The following is a 27,496-nucleotide window of genomic DNA, read 5'->3' as shown; positions in this document are numbered from 1 at the left end:
GCAGCACTCTATAGAACACATTGGACGAAGGTGCATCACAATCAGCAGCGGCAGTCAAATTTAGCCACTGCAAGGCAAACGCCTCTTTCATATCTCCCAAATCTCCCAGATTTAAGCTGGAGCAACACCAGACAAAATCTGGGAAGTGACCATTATATCATAATGTCTAAAATCACCATTGCCAATCTCAAACCCCAACCCAGAAAAAACAAAATCACCGACTGGGACAAACTTAGGACTATCCGCGACCAAAACAACGAACCAATCATAGACTTAGAACACTGGACACAGACCCTCCTATCGGATGTGGGAAAGGCCACTAAGGAACTAGTACATGACTTAGGCGTAAATACGGTTGACAGCCGACTTACGCACATGTGGGAGGCAAGGCAGAGCCTAGAAAAAAGATGGCTTAAGCAAAAATATAACAAAATGCTTAGAAACAGGATCGTCACACTCACGAAAGAAATTCAACACCACACCGCAGAACTAGCGAGACAGCAGTGGAGCCATATTTGTGAAAATGTGAATGGCAATCTAGGCACGAGGCAGACGTGGAATCTTCTGCGGCATCTCCTTGATCCGGAATCCAACAAAGCTACCACTCAAAAGGAAATCACCAAAATTTTAAACATAGACCCAGGCACGGATCAAGATATTATAGACACGCTACAGCAGAAATACTTCTGCACAACCCGTGAGACGAAGTCCCTGCCCAATTATAAAGGAGAGCCTAACTCCATCCTGGATGCTGACATAACAATGGCGGAAATAAGAGCAGCCCTCTTTAAGGTACGTACAACATCCGCCCCAGGAGAGGACGGCATTAACAATAAGACACTCAGAAATCTAGACGACGCTTCTATCACAGCCCTCGCGGACTTTGCGAACGAGTGTTGGAGGGAGGGAAAACTCCCAGCGTCTTGGAAACATGCCATCGTTAAATTCATCCCAAAACCTGGCAAAAAGCTCGCGCTCGAAAACCTCAGACCTATTTCGCTTACTTCTTGCATAGGAAAACTGATAGAGCACGTCATACTAGACAGACTCCAGTCCCACATGCAAAAAGAGAATTTATATCCAAACACTATGGTCGGCTTTAGACCACATTTATCAACACAGGATACGATGCTAAGACTAGCAAACGAAGTCCTATCTCATGAGCAAGAAAGGAGTACCAGGGCAATCCTAGCCCTAGATTTAACCAAAGCCTTTGATAACGTTAAACACAAAGCTATCCTAGAATCTCTTTCACTGCTGAATGTAGGCGCAAGAACGTTTAACTACATCAAAGACTTTCTCTCCGATAGGACGGCTAAAATTCAAATTGGCACTATCAAATCCGACACCTTCACTTTAGGAGATAGAGGAACTCCGCAAGGATCGGTCCTCTCCCCCTTTTTATTCAACATAACCCTAATCAAAATGGCACACAAACTCGCAAGAATCCCAGACCTAGAACACTCTTTGTACGCGGACGATATCACCCTTTGGACCACCAAGGGGAGTACTGGCACGATACAAGATACGCTACAACAAGCGGTAGACGTAGTCGTAGACGAGGCGCAAGCCGCGGGACTCGCGTGTTCCCCCCAGAAATCTGAGTTACTCATTCTACACCCAAAGCGTCAAAGAAAGAATAAAGCGCCTGCGATAAAAATCTACGCGGAAGGTGCAGCCATCCAAGAAGTGGAAACACTAAGTATCTTGGGAATGCTCATACAGTCAAACCAAAAAAACGACACACTAATTAAGAAACTGAAAAACACCGTCAACCAAATTTCCCTCCTCCTCAGACGAATCGCGAATAGGCGTGGAGGAGTTAAAGAAGCTGAGACCAGGAAACTAGTAGAAGCCTTCGTTCTTAGCAGAGTTATCTACTCTACACCATACGTCACCCTCACAGTTAGAGAAAGAGACGACCTGGATTCACTAATTAGGCAGTCCTATAAAATTGCGCTAAACCTCCCTCGTCATACCCCAAATGAAACACTACTAAAGTTAGGAATTCATAACACCTTAGCGGAAATGGTGGAAGCACACCTCACCGCACAGTACGAACGACTGTCAAGCACTGAAACGGGACGTTTCATCCTAAAAAAAGCAGGAATACAATATGAAGGGACCCGGGCCCACACTTTGCCGATTCCAAGACACGTGCACGAGCAATTAATAGTCCGTCCTCTGCCTAAAAACATGCATCCAGAATATGATACGGACAGAAGAAGGGCTAGAGCACAAAAATTACACGAAAGATTTTCAGTACAGAAAGACACGGCGCACGTGGACGTGGCAGAACATGCGGACAGAGATGCCTTTTCCCTGGCAGTTGTCGATCATCGAGGTTCTCCCCTCGCATCGGCGACAATCAATAAAACAAAATTTCCGGAGGAGGCCGAAGAGGCTGCCATAGCTTTAGCCATTACCTCCACCACTGCCAAATACATCCTTAGCGACTCTAAAACCGCAATTCGAAATTTTGCAAAAGGAAGGGCCCACTCCGCAGCCATCAAAATCTTACAAAAAATCTCCCATACCCGCCTTATCACATTGATATGGGTCCCTGCCCATTCGGACCATCCTGGGAACGAGGCAGCGCACCAATTTGCCCGAGGATTCGTAGTTAACCGGGAGGTGCGCTGCCCTGAGCTCAGGTCGGCTAGGGAGCGGATGACAACCTACAAAGAAATTACTACCCACTTCAAGAAAGAAAGACAAATCTTCCCAGAACCACATCGATCTCTAAGTAAAACACAACAAGTCACCTGGCGCCAGCTTCAAACAGACACTTTTTTTAATCCGTACATGTACTCCATATGGTTCCCAGAGCAGTTCAGCCCTGTCTGTTCTCTCTGTGGACATCAAAAGGCAGACACACCACACATCCTATACTCATGTAATCAAGACAAGCCATCACAGAGTCTGCAGCTCTCTACCCAATCTCAGTGGGGGGCCGCGCTGCTCAGCTCCGACCCGGAGGTTCAACTCCGAGTCACGGAGCGAGCCGTAGAGGTCGCCGAACGACATCGTCGGTCGGCCACCTGGCGTCCGGCCTAGAAGAGGAGCCCACCGCGGGGACGGGAACGCCAACCCACCCCGCGCCTACGACCTCTTCTTTAATAAAGTTTACCTCCTCCTCCTCCTTCATATTTTTTTTAAACGCCTGTGCTAGATGCACCCACTCGATCCCTGCGAAATTCTTAACCTAATTCGCTCACCTGACTTTCTGCCACCCCCTGCTACACTTTCCTTTCCTTGAAATCCGAAAGTGGATAGAGAGAAAGAGGAGCCGTAGTGGAGGGCTACGGAGTAATTTGGACCACCTGGGGATCTTTAACGTGCGCTGACATCGCACAGCACACGGACGCCTCTTCGTTTCGCCTCCATCGAAACGCAGCCGCCGAGGTCGGGAGTACCCGGGTTCGATCCCGACCTCGGCGGCTGCGTTTCGATGGAGGCGAAACGAAGAGGCGTCCGTGTGCTATGCGATGTCAGCGCACGTTAAAGATCCCCAGGTGGCCCAAATTACTCCGTAGCCCTCCACTACGGCTCCTCTTTCTCTCTATCCACTTTCTCTCCCACCTTCCTCCCTTCCCTTACGGCGCGGTTCAGGTGTCCACAGCTGCAAGTGTGACAGATACTGCGCCTTTCCTTTCCTGTGAACCAATCAACCAACCAACCAACCATCATAGGCTAATGTCTATTCGCACTACATACTCTGCCTATGCCCATTTATTCTTGATTTCGAATATAATGTTGTAATTTGGCTTAATTGCCTCGTCAAGCATGTTTGTCTTTAAACTGTGGTAATTTATCAGCAAAGGCCAAATTGAGTTTATCCTCAGTGATCATTTAAAGGGCACAAGACTTGTTAAATAATTTTAAAGCTCTCCATTACAGTGCTGAAATAGCGCAGCCATACAGTAGATAGCGGGCATATTTAACCCTGAAATATTGTTATTGAAATATTGAAACTCACAGAGCTCAGCTACCTGGGGAAACATGCACAACTTACATAGAGGAGGTCCTGAAGCTATGCAAAACTGTAAGCGCTAATATGACCGAGGAAGATAAAGTAGGACATCTTCTGAAGGGCATCGCAGATGATGTTTATAATTTTCTAATTGCCAAAGGTGACCTGAACGCCGTCTGTGATGTAATTCGGCATGTTCGCACAATCGAGACATTGGAGACTCGTCGCATAACGCCAAAGTTTGGGCGGCTCGCCAACGTTCCATTTGTGGCGAGCATTGAAGACAACTTCATGGACTTGTCGTCGACGATCCGGCAAATAGTTCGCGAGGAACGGCAGCGGTTTGAGCCCCCTGTACGGTCTCCATCATCTTTGCCCCCTGACGTTGTCGGCTCTCGAGGGCCTCCCTCCTTGCTCCCTTCGATGCCCGTTGTGAATTCTATCAATACGGCACACGCGGACGCTTACTCCAACAGCCCGACGCCAAGGTTCGATAGCCCTGGTCACCCGCCTCGCTACGACTCGCGCCCGACTAACTTCTTGTCGCACTATGATCAGCACTATGAGTACCATCCTCAACCACCACCTGCTCGCTATTTCCGGCGTCCAACCCGGAGACCTGAAGATGAGTTTCGCTACCCAATGCACCCTGTCTCCTCGGAGCCCTCCAGGGAACACGTTTTTCGTCGCACTGCCCCCGTGTGCCGACGCTGCGGCATTGAGGGGCACATAGCTAGATACTGCCGCAGCCGCCCACTCACCCGTTACGATCGGCCCGTCCAAAATGCTCCGCCACGTAACCGTTTCTACGACTCTAATTGGCAATGGCCCCCATCTTCGTATGAATATCCCCAGACCAACGGACCGCGCAACCCCTCTCCTGCTTCCGAACGAAGTGTCTCACCACCACCTGCCTCTTCTGCCGCCGCTTTCCGTCACCACGGCCACGACGGCGGTCGGCATCGCCTTTGCCGGAAAACTAGTCAGTGCGGCCGCTGCAGGTCAGGCCGCTGGAGACTGTGCGCTGCCTGAAGAAATTCCTCCATCTGTTGTTATGTTAAAGAACACGGTCTATGTGCTTGTGGATGGTGTGGCGACAAGGGCTTTAGTGGATACCGGGGCAACCATTTCAATAATGAGTTTATCGTTTAAGAAGCGGTTAGGACGCAAAGTTATGTTTGCTTGGGACAGAAATGTGAATTTTCATGGCGCGGGTGGTGAGGTGTTGTGTCCCCTGGGAATGTGTAGTGCTTCGGTGTCCCTGGGTGGAACGGTATTCGCAGCGGAGTTTGCAGTGCTTTCGCGATGCACGCATGACATAATTCTATGGTATTGACTTTTTGACAATGTGTGGCGCTACGGTCGACTGCCGCTCTGGGGAACTCTGCGTTGATGGTTCCCTTCCTTCTGGACTCTTAGAGAAGCCGCACGTCCGTGAGGATGTGTTCTGTGTAACAGAGGATACTAATGTGCCAGCCTTTTCTATGGTGTGCGTCCCAGTTTTGTGCCCCAGCCGTGCTTCCGACACCTTCGACGCAACAGTGGCACCGCTTCATCCTAACCGTGCAAAGAAATACATTCTGGTTCCTCATTGCCTACTGTCGGTGGTCAAGGGCTGCTCACGGCTGTGGATCATTAATTAATAATAATAATAATAATAATAATAATAAGTTTATTCGGACATGAAACATGTACACAGAACATGCCCACGGGAAGAGGCAAAAGGAAGAAGCTGATGGCAATCTTCCTGACGAGGCCTCACCCCGGGTCACACATCAATGGCAGAAGGATGGACAAGGTCAAGGTAAGTTTCACCAAGAAAACAAAACAAAACATAACCAATGAAGAAAAAAAAAAATCTCAGATTATATTTGGCATTATAAGAAAGTATATAAGAACCATGGCATCGTAAACAAGGTAAGTACATCAGTAACGCTACAATTCGTGACACAAAATGTAAACAAAATAATATACAACAAGCACTACAAGTCACATAGATTTGGTGCACTCCTAATAAGTGGAAAAAAGCAACTTCATTCTCTTTTTAAATTGAAAGATAGTTTTACTGTTTATAGCATCATCAATTATTGAAGGATAGGCATTGCATACTATACTAATTTGGGTATCTGTATGTTGGGTGCCGTAGTTAGTCCGGGCACGAGTGGAAACAAGAGAGGTAACACGCAGACTGTAGCCGGTATTTCTGTTCAGATATGTATTTCTAAATGATGTGCTGTCTTGCTTAATTTTTTGAAAGATATGCACAGCAACAGAATACTTATGGCACACAGGGAATGGAAGAATATGTAGGGCGTGAAATGAGTGGCCGCCGTTTGAAGGGTTTGTGGAACAAGCGCGTAAAGCTCTTTTTTGCAAAGAAAATAGTCTGTCTGAACAAGTTTTGTTGCAAGTCCCCCAGATTAAATTACAGTACACCAGTTGAGAATGGATTAGGGCAAAATACAACTGTTTTTTTATCTGCAAGGGCAACAGGTGTCTGATACGATTGATCACACCAATTGATCGAGCTACCTGCAGGCGAACATAATTTACATGGTCTCCCCAGCCTAGGTCACTACGGAAAAATACGCCCAGGAATTTACAGGAGGTTACAGATTCAATCAGGGTATCGTTAAACCGGAGTTGAATGGGATAATCTATAGGCTTATTTTTAGGTCGGAATAATATGAATTTAGTTTTCTTAACATTCAATTTCAATTTATTTACAGCAAGCCAAAGCATCAGTTCATGTAGCCAGGAGTTGGTGCGACGCTCTAGTTCACGAAGATCACAACCAGAAAAAAAAATGTTTGCGTCATCTGCGTATAAAACAATGTTAGAATAAGTTGAAATATTTACTATGTCATTGATATATAATATAAAAAGAAGGGGCCCCAGTATGGATCCCTGCGGAACACCGAAGTTTATTATTTCTGATTCAGATACGGCATTGTTAAGTCGTGTGTACTGAGTGCGATTGGATCAGTAGCTTTGCAGTAACCTGTGAGGCGTTCCACGAATACCATATCTCTGCAATTTATGAAGTAGAATGTCGTGCTTTACCGAATCAAAGGCTTTGGAAAAGTCAAGAAATATACCGACAGTGAAAAGCTTAAGTTCAATATTATTAATCAAACTATTTTTGATTTCGAGCAGTGCTGCCTGCGTGGATTTTCCAGGCTGAAATCCATACTGCTCCTTACAAATTATATTATTAGAATCCAGGAATTTGTATACCCTCGTAAAGATAACTCGCTCTGCAACTTTCGAAAACAAAGGTAGTACGGAAATAGGACGATAGTTACTGGGGTCATTTTTATTGCCTCCTTTGAAAATTACTGTAATACGGGTGGATTTCATTTTTTCTGGGAATTCACCTGTAAGAAGCATTAGATTACAGATATGTACGAGAGGAAAGGTAATAAATGTAGCAGCAGCTTTTACGGCTAGTGCAGTAATGCCGTCTGGGCCAGGAGAGCATGTATTGCGCATTGAGTTTATAATTGAGAGAATTTCATCTTCTGATGTCGGAGATAAGAATATTGAACTCTGACATGCCGGAAACAAAAAAGAAGCAGGTGCAAATGAAGCAATTGTTCTTCGCAATTGTTCTTCGCAACCAGTAGTTTTGCCTGTGAATATGAAGATTGCGACCTGTAGCCAAGACGACGCCCCGTCGGTGGCTTTGGTTACTGATGCACCTGGCGAAAGTGCTGCTGCTCCAGCCCCTGACTCGAAACTACATCGGATGATCAGCTACTCTCTAACCAGGGACCAGCGTGACGCTTTGGAGGCCTTACTGGTCAAGTATTCTTCCATATTTGATCTTTCCGAGCCTAGTGGCTCACAGTGCATTCCCGTGACACGTATCCGGCATCGCATTGACACATGCTACTCACACCCAATTCGACAGAAGCCGTACAGAGTGTCACCAACAGAACGCCAGGTCATCAGTGAGCAGGTTCGGGATATGCTGGAAAAGGCTGTTATTCAAGAGTCATGCAGTCCCTGGACCGCCCCTGTAATTCCGGTGAAGAAGAAAGATGGTACATGGCGCTTTTGTGTCGACTATCGCCGTCTGAATGCTGCAACAAAGAAGGATGTGTATCCCCTTCCGCGGATCGATGACGCCATAGATTGTCTGTTCTCGGCATCTTATTTTTCATCCGTCGATCTACGATCGGGATATTGGCTGATCCCTATGCACCCTGACGACAAGGAAAAAACGGCATTTATCACACCCGATGGCCTGTTTGAATTTAATGTAATGCCTTTCGGGCTCTGAAATGCTCCTGCAACTTTCGAGAGATTTATGGACGCTATCCTACGGGGACTAAAATGGCAAATATGTATGTGCTACCTCGATGATGTCATTTTTGGCCGGACATTCGAAGAGCACAACGAACGCCTCGCTCTCGTGCTTGACTGCTTCAAAAACGCCGGTCTAGTACTTAATTCGAAGAAGTGTCGCTTCGGTGAGCGTCAGATTTTGGTACTAGGACACCTCGTCGATCGTGAAGGCGTCAGAACTGACCCTCAAAAGACCGCGGCCGTTGCATCGTTTCCAAGACCTCAGAACGTGAAGGAACTCCGAAGTTTCCTAGGACTGTGCTCATATTTCCGCCGCTTCATTCCCCGTGTTGCTGACATTGCTAACCCGCTTACGTGTCTTCTCCACAAAGACGCTCCCTTCGAGTGGACATCAGAGTGTGACTCTTCTTTTTGCCAGCTCAAGTTTTTACTAACGTCACATCCGATTCTCCGGCATTTCAACCCTTCTGCTCCAACGGAACTGCACACGGACGCCAGTGGTGTTGGCATTGGTGCTGTGTTGATTCAGCGTTACGGCGACAAGGAACACGTTATTGCTTACGCCAGTCGTTCCTTAAGCAAACCTGAACGCAATTACACAATCACTGAGCAAGAATGCCTCGCGGTAGTTTTCGCCGTTCAGCGGTTTCGCTGTTATCTATACGGGCGGCCCTTCACAGTGGTCACTGATCATCATTCCCTGTGCTGGCTGATAAACCTCCGTGACCCATCTGGCCGTCTTGCACGGTGGGCAATTCGTTTACAAGAGTTTGATTATACAGTTTCGTACAAGAGTGGACACCGGCACGCTGACGCGGACTGTCTCTCACGTTTACCGCTTCCCACAACGGAATGTGACGCCGAAAATTTTGATCATTACGTCGCTGCAGTTTTACCTCCATTCCCCGATGCCCGTACGTTCCGCACTGAGCAGAGGAAAGATGAGAACCTCCAACCATTCTTTACCGCTGCAAGGGACCCCACAGCTTCCACTCCCTATTGTATACGGAGTGGTCTTTTGTACAAAAAGGACTATTCTCCCACTGGTCTCTGCTACCTTCTGGTGGTGCCCGTCAGCCTACGCTCCTCTGTTTTGCGCGTTATGCACGACGACCCCACTTCGGGACACCTGGGATCTACGCGGACGCTCCATCGCATCCAAGAACGTTTCTACTGGCCCCGGATGCGTGAAACCACTGAGAAGTATGTGGCTAGCTGTGCTCAATGTGCGAGCCACAAACGCCCTGCCGGCACTCTTCCTGGTCTTCTTCATCCTGTGACGCCTCCAAGATCCCCTTTTGAGAAAGTCGGGGTAGACCTCTTGGGACCCTTTCCCAAGTCTCATTCTTGCAACCGCTGGCTCGTCATCTGCACTGATTACCACACTCGTTACTGTGAGACGGCAGCCCTTCCACTGGCTACTGCACACCAAGTCTCCCTCTTCCTGCTGCACTTTGTTATACTGCGCCATGGGCCTCCCCGAGTGTTGATCAGCGACCGAGGGCGGCAGTTCACCGCTGATGTTGTCGAAGAACTCCTTCGTTTGTGCCAAACGCATTTCCGACATTCTACCCCGTATCATCCGCAAACAAATGGGTTGACCGAGCGAACCAACCGGACACTCACCAACATGCTTTCAATGTACGTCGCCGCCGACCACAAGGACTGGGACACTGTGCTACCATTTATAACATACGCATACAACACCGCACAACAGGAAACAACAAGTTACAGTCCATCTCCTCTATGCCCGGTCTCCTCGACACATCCTCGACACCATCCTTCCGTTCTCCACAGATGACGAACCTGAGATTGCTGAAATCCTGTGCCGGGCTGAAGAAGCCCGCCGGATAGCCCGCCTGAGAACTCTCGCCTCAGAAAAGCGCTCGAAATCCCGCTACGACGACCACCATCGCTACGTCACCTACCTCCCTGGAGATATGGTCTGGCTTTGGCGTCCACTAAGGAAGCGTGGCTTAAGTCAAAAACTGCTCGCGCACTATATCGGTCCCTATGTTATCCTCGAGGCTATTAGTGACCTCACCTATCGGATTGCGCGCCTTACAAAAAGTGGCCGACGTTCTTCACGAACTGAGCTTTCCCACGTCGCGCGTCTGAAACCCTGTCATCCTCGTGCTGACGATTGACTCGCCCGGAGGGCTTCGCCTGCGACGGGGGAAGTGTTACGGACTTGTTCTCAGACAGAGCACGGAGGAAGAAAGAAGGAAGAGGAAGAAGAAGTGGGCGCGCCCGTTCGACCTTTGTCTTGTGGCACTTGTGTCGTTCCCGCTAGCCGTGTGTACCTAGCGTACTGAACCGACTAGAACGTCTCCGTCGCGACGCTAAGGGCGTAACAATATCAAAATAATGCTTCGAAATTGTGGACTATCCCCGGGGCGATTTCGTGTAAACATGTTAGTTTTTTGTTTGCGTTATTCGAAATCCTGCTGATCGGAACATGCGATATATCGAACTGCGCGCCACGACCCTGCAAGGTGCACTTCTTCTAATGTTGCCCCTATGATCTTTTTTGCACGCGGAGCCGGGTCGGCTGTGCAACCTTGGGTACCTCTTGGCAGCTCAGCGCTGTAAAACCGCCTGATGAAGTGAACTTTGAGATCGCACGAAAGTGCTGGTTTTCAATGCTAGAGTGCTTTCATACGGAAAACCAGAGTACAGCGCACCAGTTGTACGGTGAAGCCAGCCTAGTTGACTGAAACCTTGCGGCGGTTCTCGCCTAGTTTGCTTCCTCCTGAAGGAGACGGAGAAATCAGCTGTACTCTTTAACGGAGTTATAGCGTTTATAAGTGACAGTAAAAACATTAGATCTTTCTTGGGGAGCAGTGGCATTTACCAAGCATATGTGCCACACCTCGCTATAAGCTAGGTGTGAACAGCGTGAGCTTCGAAACCTCAATCTGACTATTCGAAATATTTGGAGCACGCGCTGGCGTCCACTTTTTGGCGCCTAGTGCGAGGCGACGCTTGGCGCACAGGTGCGCGTACGTGTGTAGTGCGGGTCGCCACGTCCGAGACGAGCGGTGGGCTGCCAGGATGGCCAGGTGCATCACGTGCATCGCTGTACAAAGTGTGCCGCTAGCTGGGATTCATGATAAGGACACTTCTATGTTACAGAGAACTCGTCTCTTGGCATGTTGTATATATGGAATTATCGATGTATTGAACTATTTTGTGATCCCCTTAGAATTCGATATACCCTGAGTCGACTGCGCCGACTTCAACCCAATAAAATGCTTGTAGTTACAGTAATAAGATGCTTAGGTTCCATAGCGTAATTTATTTTTTATTTATTTATCAATGTGCCGAAAGCTTCTCTATGGCTTTAGTGTGATGGGAGGAGGAGGGTTAAATGTAAGGCAAGAGCGTAAATGCAGGCGAAAATTATACAGTCTTAAATATTCAACAATGAATCAACTGAGCATAGAAACCAAATAAGACTTTGGTACGACCATTGCAACAGCGCTGTCAAATCAATTCTATTCCATGGTGTCTAGGGCAAAAAGGACATTTTCAAGAGGTCTGTCCAAGAAGTATGTTTTTCTTTCACCTTTTTGCAGTGACCTCGTTGCAGTGAGGAAAGATAATTGGGACTCGGCATGTACCGACTAGGTTCTACACATATTCTGAAATGGAAGGTGTTTTGAACGAATTCAGAATAAGGATTTTTTTTAGTGTTTGAAGCGTGTCCTAGCGAACAGTACCTTTTCCAGTGGTTACACTGACGTTGCTTGAGTAGTAGATAACAACATAAAGCACTGCTATGTTCTGTACTCTTTCTAATTTACTAATGTTACTCGCTGTCCAGGTGTCCCATACAGTGTACCCATATTCAAGTACAGGCCTGACGGACCACCTATACAACAGTGCTTTTGTTTAAGGAGAAAACCTTTTAGCATTTCTGCGGATGAACCCTAAACGTCAGCAGGCTTTATCTACAGTAAAGTAATATGTCAATTTCATGTCAGCCTGGCTGTTATGTAATCACCTATATATTTGTGCTTAGTCGAGGATATTAAATTCATTCCATTATATTATAGGCATATTAACGAGATTTTGTTTTCTAGGGAAACACATAAGTACTGTTTGGTTTATCCTAATCTGCATGTTCGTGTATAGCACCATATGAAAACCCAGTTCAAGCCTTTCTCCAGATGGACGCAGTCATTTTAATCAGTAATTTGCCTGAACATGACACAGTCGTCTTCGAATAGTCGCATGCAAGAGAAATACAAGCAGAAATATCAATCATATAATTTCAAAACAACCGTGAACTCAAAGCGGCCCCTTGTAGTACACAAGACACACCTACACAATTCGACTACTTTTCTTTTTAATCACCGGTTGGCTTCTTTAATTAAAACACTATTTCTTTTTCATTCAACAACTGATTCACTTATATATACAAGGACAACGTTTCAATCAACAGTGAGTGGGTAACAAAATTAAAAGCTTTTTTGAAATCCAAGAACATGCAGTCAACAGAAATCCCTTCACCTAAAGCACATGCTTTTTCATGGGTTAAATTTGTAAGTGTTGCAATAGAAGAAAAACCGCTCTGCGAAACCCGTGCTGTTGAGGATTCAGCACCGAATATTTACTGAAATGTTGCATGATGTTAGAGTAAAACACATGCTCGAGAACTTTACTAGCGACATTTTTCAACGACACTGGTTGATAATCCGCCCTTTTCACAAACTGTGGCGCCCTCTGGGAGTGGTTGAACATTCGTCTGCTACTGGTTGAAAACGCCCTTGGCTCCAGCGAAATGACGGTGTGTGTTTTTGACGGCTAACGCCATCTATCGCATACGCCTGTCACGAATAATAACTACACATAGCCTCCGAGATCAGCTACGGCTGTGCCGATCGCGGAGGCCAAGATCTGCGCATGCGCAGCTGAGGTTGGTATTTGTTTTCAACCAGAGGAGAGGCACGCATGCGCAGAGCGGCATTGTGAATTAGGCGGATTACTAACAATATTTCAAGCTCCTGATTTGTGAACTGTAATAAGGGAGTAATTACTCATTGTCATCCACCTGAGCGCAGCCGTACGGCTACAAAGGAAAGCTATACAGTTTTCTCAGAAACGTCGTAGTTCAAGAAAACTTTCTCCTGCTCCAGGGTGTACCAATTTCCAATCTAGAGGCAAAGCGCTTTCTTGCGGTGATTTATAAAAAAATAACGTAGAAGTATTTGGAAAAAATATATAGCGCAAGCAGAAAGCAAGACAAAAGGCGATTCATCAGGGCCAGGGGCTTTGGACTTATCGAGACACTGTGATGTTGTCTGAATGTCCCGTTAACTGATCGATATCAATATCATTCATTGGCTCACCAAGTGCTTTAAGCGGAATGAAAGAGTGTTCGAGTTTTGTTCCTGTGCGCAGAAAACACAGACTTGAAGAACGAGATAAAACATTCGGCCTTATCTAGGCCTCCATCAATAATGTCGCTGTTGACCACAAATGGCGGTTGGAGACGTCATCATAAACAACGCTCTCCCTTGATGCTCGCAGCTTACATTTTCGCAATATAATATTAGTCCTTACATTAAGAACCAAATTGATTTAAATAATTTGACTCAATTACTCGTTTCATCATCAAGCTTTTATTGTACATATTGTCCACTTTACCGCATAGTCCCCGTTAAGAGACCGCACTGGGTTATGTTTCACAGTCACGTGTAAGAGAATAACAGTTCCTCCCTTATGTACTGAAATGAAGTAGAGCAGCCTGATTTAGCCCCGCCGGGGTGGTGCAGTGGTAAGACGCCCGACTACTGTGCCGGAGTTCCCGGGTTCGAACCCGACCGCGGCGGCTGCGTTTCATTGGAGGCGAAACGAAGTGGTGTCCGTGTGCTGTGCGATGTCAGCGCACGTTAAAGATCCCCAGGTGGTCGAAATTACTCCGTAGCCCTCCACTACGGCTCCTCTTTCTCTCTTTCCACTTTCATTCCCACCTTCCTCCCTTCCCTTACGGCGCGGTTCGGGTGTCCACAGAGCAAGTGTGACAGTTACGGCGCATTTCCCTTCCTGTGAACCAATTTAACTTTAACTTTTTAGCCTGATTTATTACTAGCGTATATGTGTATATATATATATATATATATATATATATATATATATATATATATATATATATATATATATATATATATATATGCGATTGAAATAACCTATTCTTGCATTACTCTCTATTAGACAATAATATACTGCACAATATTAAGCCTGCGAAAAGTTATTCTCGAGAAATAACTTTTGTTTGGTTCGGTTTCATCTGTAGGGTCAAGTCCCAAAGCGCGCCGGGCTATTAAGGAGGCCGTAGTGTTAAGCTCTAAAATTTCTATGAGCTGAAGTTCTTTAAGGCACACTGACATTATTCAGCGCACGGGCGCTTTACTTTTCGTCTCGTTCGAAAAGCGGCTGCCCGAGGCAGGGATTCAAGACTGAAACCTTGGGTACAGCAGTCGATCGCCTTAATCACTACACCACCGTGGTGGGGAAAATAAATCATTTGGATTCGACGAGTAAAATGTAGAAAGAAACTGAAATTCGTGTACTCAAAATCAAAATTTGCTAATTGTTTTTTATGTTGCCTCCACGTGTAGAGACAATTTATTTAAGCCACCGTGACATTTGCTGCTTTGCCGAAAACTAATGTGTATTGCCGGCAAGTAAGGATTTTACAATAAGTCGGGAGCTCTTTGTGTCATGCACAGAGCACACAGAGAGTTTTTGTACACACATATATATTTTTTATGGTGGAAAACTGTGAGCTTGATGGGGGCAGTCGGTGCACTTTTGCTTCCTAGCTAAGGTGACATCTCGAAAAGTAAAAATGTTCAAGATTCCCAAAAATACATTCCTGCTCGGTTATATCGGTGTTGTTCAGCTCCGAAAAAACAAGATGAAATTACAGAATTAATCGTCTTCGAGAGTGGAAACGCTTTCTGCGCAGCTTCGCATATGCCCTGTACAATACGTTGACTATGCGAAACTGATTCTCTAAACGTGTTTCTTTATAATTCATGGCTGATATGGACGCAATTCTCGGAATCCAATGCCCACGTGACAAATGCGCCGCATTCAACGACCCGACGTGACTTGCCACTTGGCCAGTGTGCCTTTTGAGCCCACAACGCGTGCACTCTGGGGAGTATGGTGACAAACAGAGGTCGTTCTAGATATTATTTTTACCCGAGCAGCTAGTCGCCAGCGCTCTTCACGATGATGGATACGTGGCATATTGCTTTGAGCGCACGCTGGGTGAGAGAGAGAACAATGCCCTTCTGCTGCTTTCATTGCGACCATTCTGTTATTTTATGCCAAGCCCGGAGCATAGCGGATGGGCACAAGGGGTGACAAGCCGCTGGCAACCTTTATCCACACGCGGGAGCGTGTCATATTCGAAACAGCGAAAAACACGCTCAGCTCACGAGGCCCTCAACCGAAGTAAAAATAGCCCAGCGAGCGGAATCATCCCGTCTTGCGCTTCACTTCTTTCTTTTGTACTCGTTTGTGTTCTTGTTGATGCGGCCGCTCTTATGAACTCCGTTCCTTCACTCTAGGTCTTCAGGGCCCCTCAGTGTTTCCAGCAGCCACTGAGGATCCAGGCGGGCCAGTTTTTTCTCTGAGGCCCCACCGGCGCCGAGAAAGTGTGTGTATTCCCGGCCCAAACCCTTCCCTCCTCATTTCCTGACTCCGAGCCCCCCTCTCGCCTCCACTCTATCGTCGATTCCCGCGCGAACCCTCCCCGTCGTCTGCTACTTTTGGATGGCGCCATTACGCGGCCCGTAGCCGGGAACAGGCCTGCCAAAACGAAACCGCTGCCCCTGACGAGCGGACGAACGTACACCGATCGCTCTCCCGCCCGTTCGTCCGTGCCGAAAAGCTGTCGCTCTGATGCGTGGTGCGCGTTGACCTCCGGTTTGGAATCTACTCTACGCATTCTCTGCGCGTGATCGAAGCGTTGGCGCGTCCCACCAGTTTTGAAGCTCAGAGTGTTTTGGCTAAATCCGGCCCAACCATAGCAGACGACGGGCATCTGCCCATGGTAGTGGCCGCCTGCTCGACGGCCCTCGTCTGCTTCAGCGTGTCGCTGTGCGTCTGCTTCTTCTGCTCCGCCGTGGGTCGTCTGCTGCGACGAGTGATCTGCTGCCTCACGGTCTGCCCCGCCAAGGTGCTTCTGTTCTGACCCACCAACCACCCCGTCGTAGCTCTCTCTTTCTCTCTCTGTCTCTGCCTCTCTTTCTGCCTCTATCTGCCTGCACACCTGACCACCCTTAGAAAAAAACGCCTGAGTTAGTTCGTCGCCAAGCACGCACTTGTCCTCGTTTTCTCGTGGCACCGCCTTGTTTCTTCTTCACCGTGTGCCCCGATAGGTTCGTAGTCCCGTACGGCTTGGTGAAAGCACAGTGCTCCTCTGTTGGTGCTCAATAGATTCTTGAGTGCTTTGCGTCGTGTTTTTATGTGTGGCGAGTGCGCGAGTGCGCGTTTTTAATCCTGCCTGTGGTTTCGCCCTTCGATCAAGATTGAGAAGAAGGCGGAAGGGTGAGTACCGCTGTCGTTTGCTTTTTTATGTGATCGCGCAAACAACGTGGTGCGTCTTTGACCTTGTACAGTTGTAAACATTGCAGAGTGCTTTTGCTATGGTCGAAATATAAATTCTCAATATGTTACAGCTGATTATCATCTGTGTGCCAGTGCCACAACAGCTCCCTCATCTATCATGACCATTTGCATTCGTAGCAGTAGAGAGAAGTGCGACAAACTAATCTAGATGAATGAATAGCCCCCTAACAAACATCCCTTCCCACGCATCCCATAATATTTTGTGTTTAGTCAACTTCCGCACTACTATGGGTGACTTTCTTGATTAGAAGGGGTGTTTTACTGTCCGTCATACAAAGGGATTAGCGTTGTCTTTAGTGACACACAAGCAAGATGTAAGCGGGTTGCAATATATTAACAGCGAAGCATTTAAAACGGCTACTGAAACCACTGTTTCACAGCTACTTCACGGTCGTTTTGTTTTAAGAAAGATTACATATTTGTCAAAGCCACAACTTCTTCAAATGCAACCATCAGGAACCCAATGAAGAAGTTTGGTTTAATGATTAAATAATTACATTGTATTAAAACCCGTTGTGTCCTGTTACATGCCGAAAGTGCGTCAACTAGACGCTTCCATTATCCTTTGGCTGTGACACGTTCTATACTTTTCCTTGCCTTTGCCGCACAATCAACACTGCATAGCTGGCGGGGAAATTAGCTGCTGTTTACTTTGCGATGAAGCTGATCCATTTTTTTTTTCATATAGAAAATGCTTGTTAAACGCTTGGCTACGGCTTAAATGAGATTTATACGCTTAAATATTAGTGTCAGGAATTCAAAGTAGAATTTATTTATAAAGCTTTTCTGTTTCTCTTTGATGTTATGGTTTTAAGAGTGGAATGGGATCCAGCTCGTCGTGCGTTGTCTAGCGTACGCCTACTTTGGAATCATTCTTTGGCACCTCATGCCATTCTGTTGTACTCTGATAAGAATATGTCATTCTTAAGATCCGACAAAATGTGGGATTACCTCGAACATAAAGTGAGTGTGTACTCACTTGGTGCGATCCCTTTAGCACACAATATTTAAATTGAAAAAAAAAATGATAAAAGCGGAACCTGCATCGCTCACTAAAGGAGTGTTTCTTGTTGAAATGCACGAATTAAAGTTTTCCCAGCAAGCTGTGGCATTAATTCTGATATGAAACTGAGTGACATGCACTGCAATCAACACGTTTTTAGCCAAACGACGATGGACCGACATTAGGACGGCGTAACTTCTTTCGGTGCGTGCATTTGAGGAATGACGTATCTGCCATTGACAATAGAAAATACCTATACAAAACATACATTTAAAGATGTAGCGGGAACTGTCGCTGTTGAACAGTTATTGAATGGACAGACAAGTGACATAAGCGGCTTTCTCATATTGCTTCTCATTGATCCAGCTCATGTTTGTGCACTACTCTTGGCCCAAACGACATTGCTTTGGTTCTTCAGTAGAGCACACAAGAATACCAGGTTAACATGACGGTTATTTATACCGCTTTGGGCAAATAGATATAAGGCGGCATTATGAGTGTGTCCTCAGAGCCTGTTTTCGACGCACTAAGGCGCACTGACGAGATGCAAGGATTTGTTTTTGTTTTGCTTAGACGCACACTGGTGACCGGTGACTTCGATCTGCGCAATTAAGACGAGAATGTTATCAAATCAAACCATTTCCAATGCAGAACAACATTGTGTCTATTTGCCTCTCTTGTTTACCTAAGCAACCACTTTTTTCTCCCCCCCCCCCTCCCCCCACTCCCACACACACCGCACGTTTTTAAAATACATCCCACAAATCATCAACGCAGAGGTTGTGCATGATGTTTTCTTCCTGGATAAATTATTACTGGTATCTGGGTTTTGAGCCTGGCTTCCATGCTTCAGCCTTTCCTTATGAACTATTGGGGAGATTCAATGCATCGGCACTTGAGAGCTCTTTCGGACTTAAGAACTACATTCTGCAGTTCTAAAATTCCGGTGGTCAATTGTTCCCTTGCGAGCCGATAGAGCAGTCACAAGCGGCACTAAATTTAGACGCTGCCTTATTGTTTATGTTCTGGTTTTCGTAATCAATTCCTTCGTGATCTCTTTGCTTCTCAGTGATGAACACAGATTTATGGTTTTGTTTGTGAGCGTAAGGTGACTGTTGAAATGAAATTAAATATATTTTAATATTGAATATAGAACTGATTTACAACCTTGCGAGTGAATGTAATGTTTCAAATTGTGAATTTAGAAGACCTCAAGGAGCTTGAGAGTGGCTGATTTCAGCTTTTGTGTGTCCAAGGATAGGCCGGCTGCCTAATGTGAAAATAATTGTGTCGGAACTGTGTTGCAATTTGTCTATACTTGACACCCTTCAACTCCTCATTACTGCGGCAAGGTAGATAAAATCGCGCCTACACTAGGTATTATTTTTACACTTACTTTGTATGAAGCTTGCACCAAGCGCACGCTTCTTTTATAAGTCCTTATCATTCTTAGGGTTCATGCGACGGTAATGAAAAGCGCCACCATTCGATAAAAAAGCTATCATCGGTTCGTTGTAATAAGGACTAGGCTCGAAATGACCGCAACTACTAAATTACGCGAAGGTTGTGTTCGAATTTGACATTGCCGCAATTTGAAGCCAGCAAGGTGCCCGTAGCACTGGATATTTTGACTTTTTTCCCAATACGCAATATTAGTCATCAATGTAAGGATATCGCAGACAGATCGCTTAAAATAATTGAGTCGAACGCTGAACTAGTTGGTCACATATCTCTTGGAAGAAGGCGGCAGAGCAATTAACAACACAAAGCATAACAAGCACACACAAACACAAGGACAACGCTGCACTGACAACTATATTGACAAGAAACCGCACATCTTCTCCCTTCACTTCACGTCTGCTGCCAACTTCTTCATTGTCTTTAACATCCTGCCGGTTTGCGCAAAAATTGTAATTCCTTCTTTGACAAAACCACTGAAGGCATACTGACACATTGGTCTCCCAAGTCACAGATTGCATATGCTTCATAAATTTCCCTTGCTAGCTTATCCTTCAACATTTTCATAACCTTAACATTGTGAAGGTCAGCCGGACATTTTTGGTCTCTACAACCAACGCAGTCCTTGCAGTGCACAGCGTTGTCCTTGTGTTTGTGTGTGCTTCTTATGCTTTGTGTTGTTACCTGCTCTGCTGCCTTTTTCCAAGAGCCCGCTTACACCTCACAGTGAGACGAGCGTACGTTATGTGACACCAAGAACTCCAGTAAGCAAGCTTAGCTATCCTTCAAATAACGTGCACAGATTTTCAGTTCAGGTACGATTCAAAGGGAGGTCGCCACAAATACAGTACACGAGCAGCAGTACTCTCTTTAGCAGAATCAAGGAGCACCATTTATATGCACGTTTGCATACGTAATACGTTAACGGTGCAATTAGCCCTGACAAAATGTGGCACCCCAACTAAACCAATTTATCATTTCATTTATCTTGACAGTGCGAACAGAAGTTAGAATGCCCCATTTGCTGTTAAAGTACCTTTTATAAGACGGCCCTTATTGCTATCCGCTATTCTGAAGAGAGAGACAGATGGGGTAGACATAATGGGAAGTTAAACAGAAGAAAGTTTCTAATACCTTTTTTTGACATCCTTTAAAACTGGCAGGCCGGTTTCTCATAATGCCTAAAATCAGTTTACACAACAGAGGAGTAATAAAAGAACAGAAAGCTAGGCAAGTGTCCATGGTCCATGATACAGCAGCGCGAAATTCAAGGGCGGAAGCAAAGTGATGAGGAACACTGAAGCACCGCTTTTTAGGTTATGACGCGATAGCGTAGGCTACCAGCCAACATATAAAGCCCTGCTCTAACCACGCCGTATGAACGTTTCTGCGTGGCTTAAGTGTAACGTGGAGGCTGATCGTGATGTAACCTCCCATATGAAAGCAGAGACCCGAGTTGGAAGCTCCTGCCCATTGTGTAAGAAGCCAAACCTAACGTCAGGCAACTCTGCGTACAGTTAGTGCTCGGTCATGTCAGGGACCATCTACCGCCTACCAGCCCCATGCTAGTGACTTTTCGCTCACAAAGCCATTCGTCGTCGGATTCTTGGTGAACGGGGCCTTTAAAGCTATTATGTTAAAAGGTGATCAAGAACTTTATCATTGTATGATATTTCAGTGTTCTTCACCTTTGTCGCTGATGTATCATGGATCATGACGGGAATATCCTTGATGATACATTATAAAGAAAAAAAAGCTGGAATAAGTTGAAGTCCGAAACCCTAAATGATGACACATCAAGATTTTTTGGTGCCAGTACCTACCACCCAAATACAGACTTTTCTATAAGCATGAATACGAATTACTTCCTACCAGACGGCGAGCAATCGAAAGCTCCGGCTGCTGCACATTGCCCAACCCCGAGCAAATTCCCCTTCTCGCTAGTGTAAGCTCCAGAATGAACCCAACTCCACGCAAGTTCGTTGAGCTTTGGTTGGGGTCCCCGTTTTAGCTTCAATTAGTTTAACCATGCCTCAACTTCCGTCGACCCCGCAGCTCACAGTCCTCCGTCTGCGTGAGACGAAGGATTGTGCAGACACCAGGCTCTGCGGTGGGTGGTGCCGGCGCGAGTTTCGTCTGCACAATGGCAGACGATGCTTTAGCTCTGTGCGCGCAGACGAAAGAAAGAGAGCGGCCACGGAGTTCGTCGCAGGGCGTAAACAAGCTGGCTGGAGCAACTACACTCGTGCCCCGTCCCGGTTGCTTTCGAAACATTTTTGGCTGCGCGCCCCGGGGTCACTCTGAAAATACGCCCGGCGCAGAGAGCTGGGATAGCCCCCCTTCTCGCTTATAGCTTGTACCGCTGGTATATATAGACAGTGATATACATTTATTAGCGGTGTAGTGCGCTGCCGGGCAGGTGAACTTAAACCAAGGCTAGCGCCGGACGGGCTCGGTGAGGAGTGGAGTTTATTTGCCGACCCCGTGCTGTGCAGTTACCTGCTATCCCCGGAGTCATTATACCGACGGCGCTGCAGTTATGGGTGGGCCGCCCCGAAGTAACTTGCAAAGTTTGTGCGCCGTGCGGGCCTGGGCTGCGCAGCGTTGAATGAATGTATTACATTGATGACATCTGCAGCGGTGTTGTTTGTGAGGTTGTTACAGGATTCAGGGAGGAGAATTGTTGGTGTCTCGCGCTCCGCGTTCATTCTGTCACGCTTTTATCTGCCATTTGTAGTACACCTTATAAACCTTGCACTGGCATAATAGTACATTATGCTCTGCATGTTATGCCACCGCACTCCTAATCACACAGCAAACAATTATCCGAAAAGAAGCTTGTGATGTCTTTATTGATTGACGATGTATTCAGCGACAATACGGAATCAAAGAAGGCGAGAGAAAAATTTATCTCGGGTTGGTAAAAATTGAGCAAATTAATCTAAAATGTTTCCTACAAGCAGGGCATTTTTATAGTGCCCATGAAAAACAATGGAACACTCTAGGTACGTACTAAGACACCTTCTTATAATATTTCGTTTAATCAATGCTGCATTAGCGTGTTTTTTTTTTATCGGTTCAGTGCAGAATCAAGTATGAATGCATTCTTCTGTGGACTTTGGACAAAACAGCGCATGTGTTTATTTTATCTTTCCCTACGCGGATCTGTACATGTGACTCATATAACTGATTTCTCCTTCATCGCGCTTGAAAACGTGTTCATTTGATTCGTACTGGAGGTGCTGAATGTAAAATAAAAGGCACTCCAAATTTACATGGGAAGCACCTTTTCATTTCTTTTTTTCTTGACGTCTGGTCTATGCCGGTATGTATAAACAAGTCTAAACAACAATAATGATTGGAAACCTACTCTTCCTACAACGGATTCGGACCTAATCGCTAGCGTACGAGGAAGATACTCACAGAAGTTGACTCTAGTTCTCTTACCTCGTCTGTGGGCGTTTCTTTTGCGTTAGCCGCTATATCTGAATACTTGAGGCTTAGCACTACAAGGGAAAGAGATGATTTTTTTTTCTTCCGAGGAGATAAAAATTATTTTAATGCAAGACAACATCCTAACGAGAAAATATTCGTTCGCAACTTTAAATTTCATATCTGTAAGAAAATGTGCGCATCTGTTGTGCATTTCCTGACTTCGTACCTGACAAAGCAAACTCTCAAAATTATAACAAAGGGTACCCTCAGCTAATAAATACAATAAACGGAAATATCCTTCCGCAGCACTGAAACCAAAAGGAGAAAGTGTTGGATTTTGGCATAAGTTAGACAATGCAGGCATTTTAGACGCGGTGTATTTAAATTCCAAACTCCCTCTCGAGAAGCAACCGTTCACTAGTAATAGGTTTCTCTTGTCTATTAAGATGGAGAGAAGTATTGTATCCATCGTTTGAAACCCACATTCCCCTAACAAATCCGGTGTATTAATGCCTTTGCTAGCAAAAGTAGCTTACGTCCTCCCTTCGGCTTTCTCTGTCCAGTTCCTGGGAGGGGTCCAATTTCGGAGAAAACTTGAATACGTATCCATCAAAAAGAACGCCTATTTTTCTTTTTTTAGCGTTGCCGCTTATAGATACATTTGTATAGTTTTTAGAACATACTTGTTTCCATTTCTATTTCTCTCAAAGAAGCATTTAAAAATGATATTTTCGTATCGCTTTGGTTGATAACCTAAAGGACTTGTGCTGGGATAGTATGGTGAGATACGGTAACTAGTACAAAGTATCGGCTTCTGTTACAGCTCGCCCTCAAATGGCGCATCAGCGAGGTGGGCGACGGTAGCATTTTCAAAAACGGAGAAAGAAGGCGACTAAAAATGCTTCATTTACTCCTACCATAACCATCAACAAAGTGATTTTCAAAAATATTAAAAGACTGCATTCGGACACAAAGTCAATGACAATGTATTTCCCGACGTTTGCGTAACGACCTTTATTTGTTTCCTTGCAGATATGGCCCGTGTGAGCCGTGTGAGCCATTACTCGATGTGTGCTACCATCCGAGAATGCTAGAAGCTAATTAGGATAAGTGCTAATTTAATTACGAATTAGGAAGACAAACAGTACAAAAGAAAAATAAAGAAATGAAGGTTATTATCATCTTTTTAAAGCATGGCAGGGGATAATCGAGTGTTTCGATCGTGGATGAAAACCTTCTTGAAACCGAGCAATTCACACAGTCCAAATGCGGTCTTGTTCATTTTATGTGTATGTTAATTAGTTTCGATATATGTCAGCAAGTCTTCTTTAGCTCAAACCAACGTATGTCAGTTCAGAATTCATGAATCGGCACTCAAAGCATTGCTTCTGGCTCAAAGAAGTTTCATTGTATCCATATAAAACTGCCCCCCGTAAACAAAGCAATGAACGCTTACGCTTGGCCCCAAAATGTACCAGGTCACTTCACGGTACTCAGTGACCCCCGAGCTCCGCCCTCCCTTTCAAATTTTGCGAACCGCCCTCAGAACGCTCCTATTCAGAAGAGGCGTGCACACGGATCCCGTCCTGGTACTTGAATTCCTGTCACGTCGTCATCCTACACATATGCACGTGCCGCGCTGAGAGGCGATAGCTGATTCCGTTCACGCGCGCCTCTCGCGACGTACGCGATGGTCTTGTTGTGGTTTCCGCGCGTGAACGACAGCCCGTGACGGACGGTGTCGGGGACAGGACCACTCGATCGTCCCTGGCTTATACTACGGGGCCGCGAGCTCCCATTGACCGAAGGCCGGACAGCATGACCATCGGCTCCCGTGGAGCCGACCTTGACTTCTGTTTTGGAGGCTTTCGATAGCGTGATCATGGTAGTGGTCCGTGCTCTAAATTGGGCTCAGCTGTGTGGCCAGCATGCGATCTTCCGCAATATGAGAGGCGTTGCCACCAGAAGCATCGTCAGCAGCGCAGGCGGGGTATTCAAGCGAGCTTCAGAAGCATCCTGAAAAACAGCGAGTCATCGCAAAGGCAGAACAATCAGATAAAGGTCCAAGGCAAAGAAGGAAAGGTGTGCCTGGGCTGTGAAAGTATCGCTGGTGAGACTGGACAACAAAGGTCAAGAGAGGTAAATGGCAGTACCGCTTAATTTTCTACGCTTTGCAAAAATAAGTCCTCGCTCTCCGACGTACAAACAGTACTTCAAGAAAATCTAGGACAAAATTCCTTGAAAAATGCAGCTCTAAGTTCAGCTGAGAGATGCATTATGTCCTGCTCTGAAACCATGACACTTGTGAAACCAGAAGCTGTGCTTAGCCGAAAAGGATCAGCCCAGTCTGCCGCAGAAGCTGTCCTTCGGTCATGAAGCCAAAATCGTTAACCAGCAGTTTTGAAGAAGTCTTTTGTCTTTTTGTTACCCTTGGTGCTCTTTTCTCAGTTTAATTGTCTTCTGTTTGCACTGTTTCCCACGGGTGCAGAAAAAATTTCGCCGGAAAAAAAGGTGCCCAGAAAGTACGGCGGGGCAGAAACGCTCCGGAAGTAAAGGCTCCACAGGAAGCGTTCTCTAGGAAAACACGCCCCCAAACCTGGAAGTAACTCAAAGAGAAAATCTTTCAGGAACCACTTCGCCCAAAATTGCACACTTTATGGGATTTTTTTTCTTTTGTGAAGAATAGATGAAATCATTGCTTGGGAATTGGATACTCTGGGTTCCTGATATGTTTACAAGAAGTGAAGAAGGCTTGGTGACAACGCATAGTGCAAAATCCGAGCCCTGAGTAACATCTGGCTAGTATTATGCAGTGCATGGTATCCCACACATTTTCTCTCGCGACTGAAGCGAAAACAAAGCCGTTGTTAAGGGTGCCTCTTTTGGAGTAACAGACTAGACCACAGTCACAAAGCGCTGATCCCACCGAGAAAAATCACTCAATCCAACGCTTCGACCAGTGCTGTTCTTGATGCGCGGCAATATCTATAGAGACGCACTTGTCCTTGAGAATACTTCTTTTGTTGTTGCCACTTGTTTTGTATTATGATCGCACGACATCAGTTCCACTTTTATAACTTTGAAGCCGATGGGTAGAAGTGCTTTGGTTTACATCATGGGGCTTGACACGGGAAACTCTGTCTACGCCTTGTACACCGAACTGCAGAAAACGGCAATAAACAAAGGGGTTCAAAAACAGGAATAAGGTTGAAGGTAAATATTTAGAGGAAGACGTAAGATAAACACAGTAAACAAATACTTAAATCACGCTAGATGAGCCGGAACCAGACATGGCGAAATAATTATACTTTTCAGTACATTTCACTGTAACCGTTGGGAAAAATCATTTCTGCTTCACAAATGGGGACTTTCATCCGGGGCGTTTCTTCTGGGCCATTTGTTTCCGCCTCCTATAGCCCCTGGAGCTTCTTCTTCATAGACATTTTTACCGAACCCGTTTCCCGCAATGGATTTCAACCACTTCGCAAAACTGCAGACCTTGTTCTAGGACACTGGGCTTTTGAGACATTCCATGTTATTGCTGTGCTCTCCATTTTCGGCAGAGAAAAAATTTGGTGGTAACCTATGACTAGTCTAGAATACAAGATTTATTATTTTACGTTTTGCACGTGCTGTCATAAGCTGCAAATGTGCCAGAAAACTAGACAATATACGTTTGCCTCTACATATTGCAGCCATTATTGCAGCGAATAGAATTCAATACAGAATAACATTTTCCGTGCCTTCGCATCATTGGCACTGGAACAACTTTTCGGCCGCCTTATCATGAAAAAAGTATTGAGCAGAGGAATATTAGTCGCCAACGGCTTTCGCAATATATTTCGTGATAAAGCTGGGGGCGCTCAAAATGAGAACACTCACATTGAGCTCAGATGTAAGGTTCCTATGCACATGAGTAATACAACCAATGTTTCCTCTTGAGGCATTACCTAAATGTTGATATTTCATCATTAGTTGAGAAAGCGGTACAAGATTGCTTTTTATTAGAATTGCTGATTTATAGCGGGTAGTATTTAGAAAACTGAACTGTGTACAACATTCGAAACAACTGCAAGCACTGAGAAAGTTTCGAGTTTATATAAAAACATTATTCTCATACGCCATTCAGGTCTTTCGTAATAGTTGCTGACAGTTGCATCACGAGGAAGAAATTACAAATTTCAGATGTTGGCGCAAATATTTCCAGTTAAATGATGAGCTCGGAGTGGTTCCCTACTTACCTTCTCGACGAGGGACTTACTTTCAGCACGCAGCGTTTATGTCGTAACTCTCCTGAAAAATGAACAGTCCTGCTTTCGAAAGAGCTGCCAGGAGAGAACGAAGCGCTGTTTCCTAACCAATGGTTCTTTATGCTTCTTCAAAGGAAGAGAAAGCAAAAACAAAAAGTTGAGAAAAAGCACTCAGCGTTTGTTTATTTCCGCTTCTTGCAAAGCGCCCAACCTCTTTTTCAGTTTGAAATTATTGAAGGCCCCCTAATTAACGACCTTTAAGAAAAGACGCGGGTACCATATGCCTAGAAGAAAGCGGAAGAGATGTCAGTTGGAAAAAAGGAGCTTTCGCCCATCCTGGGGCTAATAGAAGGATGTAGTAACTAGTCCCTACCCCTGTCCAGTCGTGAGCATGCTCTAGCGTGAGTGCCCTCCTCT

General features: G+C 45.7%; 1 long non-coding RNA gene across 1 annotated transcript in view; it reads right to left on the bottom strand.

Annotated features, from left to right (window-relative positions):
* LOC146188557 (uncharacterized) overlaps positions 1 to 27,496 on the bottom strand; it is a 49,417-nt gene that overhangs the window by 14,399 nt on the left and 7,522 nt on the right. Inside the window, exon 2 of the long non-coding RNA XR_014707229.1 lies at positions 27,071 to 27,122. This is a non-coding gene — a long non-coding RNA (uncharacterized LOC146188557). The remainder of the gene's footprint in view (positions 1 to 27,070; positions 27,123 to 27,496) is intronic.

The sequence above is a fragment of the Amblyomma maculatum genome, chromosome 5 (assembly GCF_055883805.1).
Source record: "Amblyomma maculatum isolate TAMU_Amacu chromosome 5, ASM5588380v1, whole genome shotgun sequence".
Taxonomy (NCBI): Eukaryota; Metazoa; Arthropoda; class Arachnida; order Ixodida; family Ixodidae; genus Amblyomma; species Amblyomma maculatum.
Note: the sequence above shows the minus strand (reverse complement) of the source record. Positions and strands in the feature narration are given on the sequence as shown.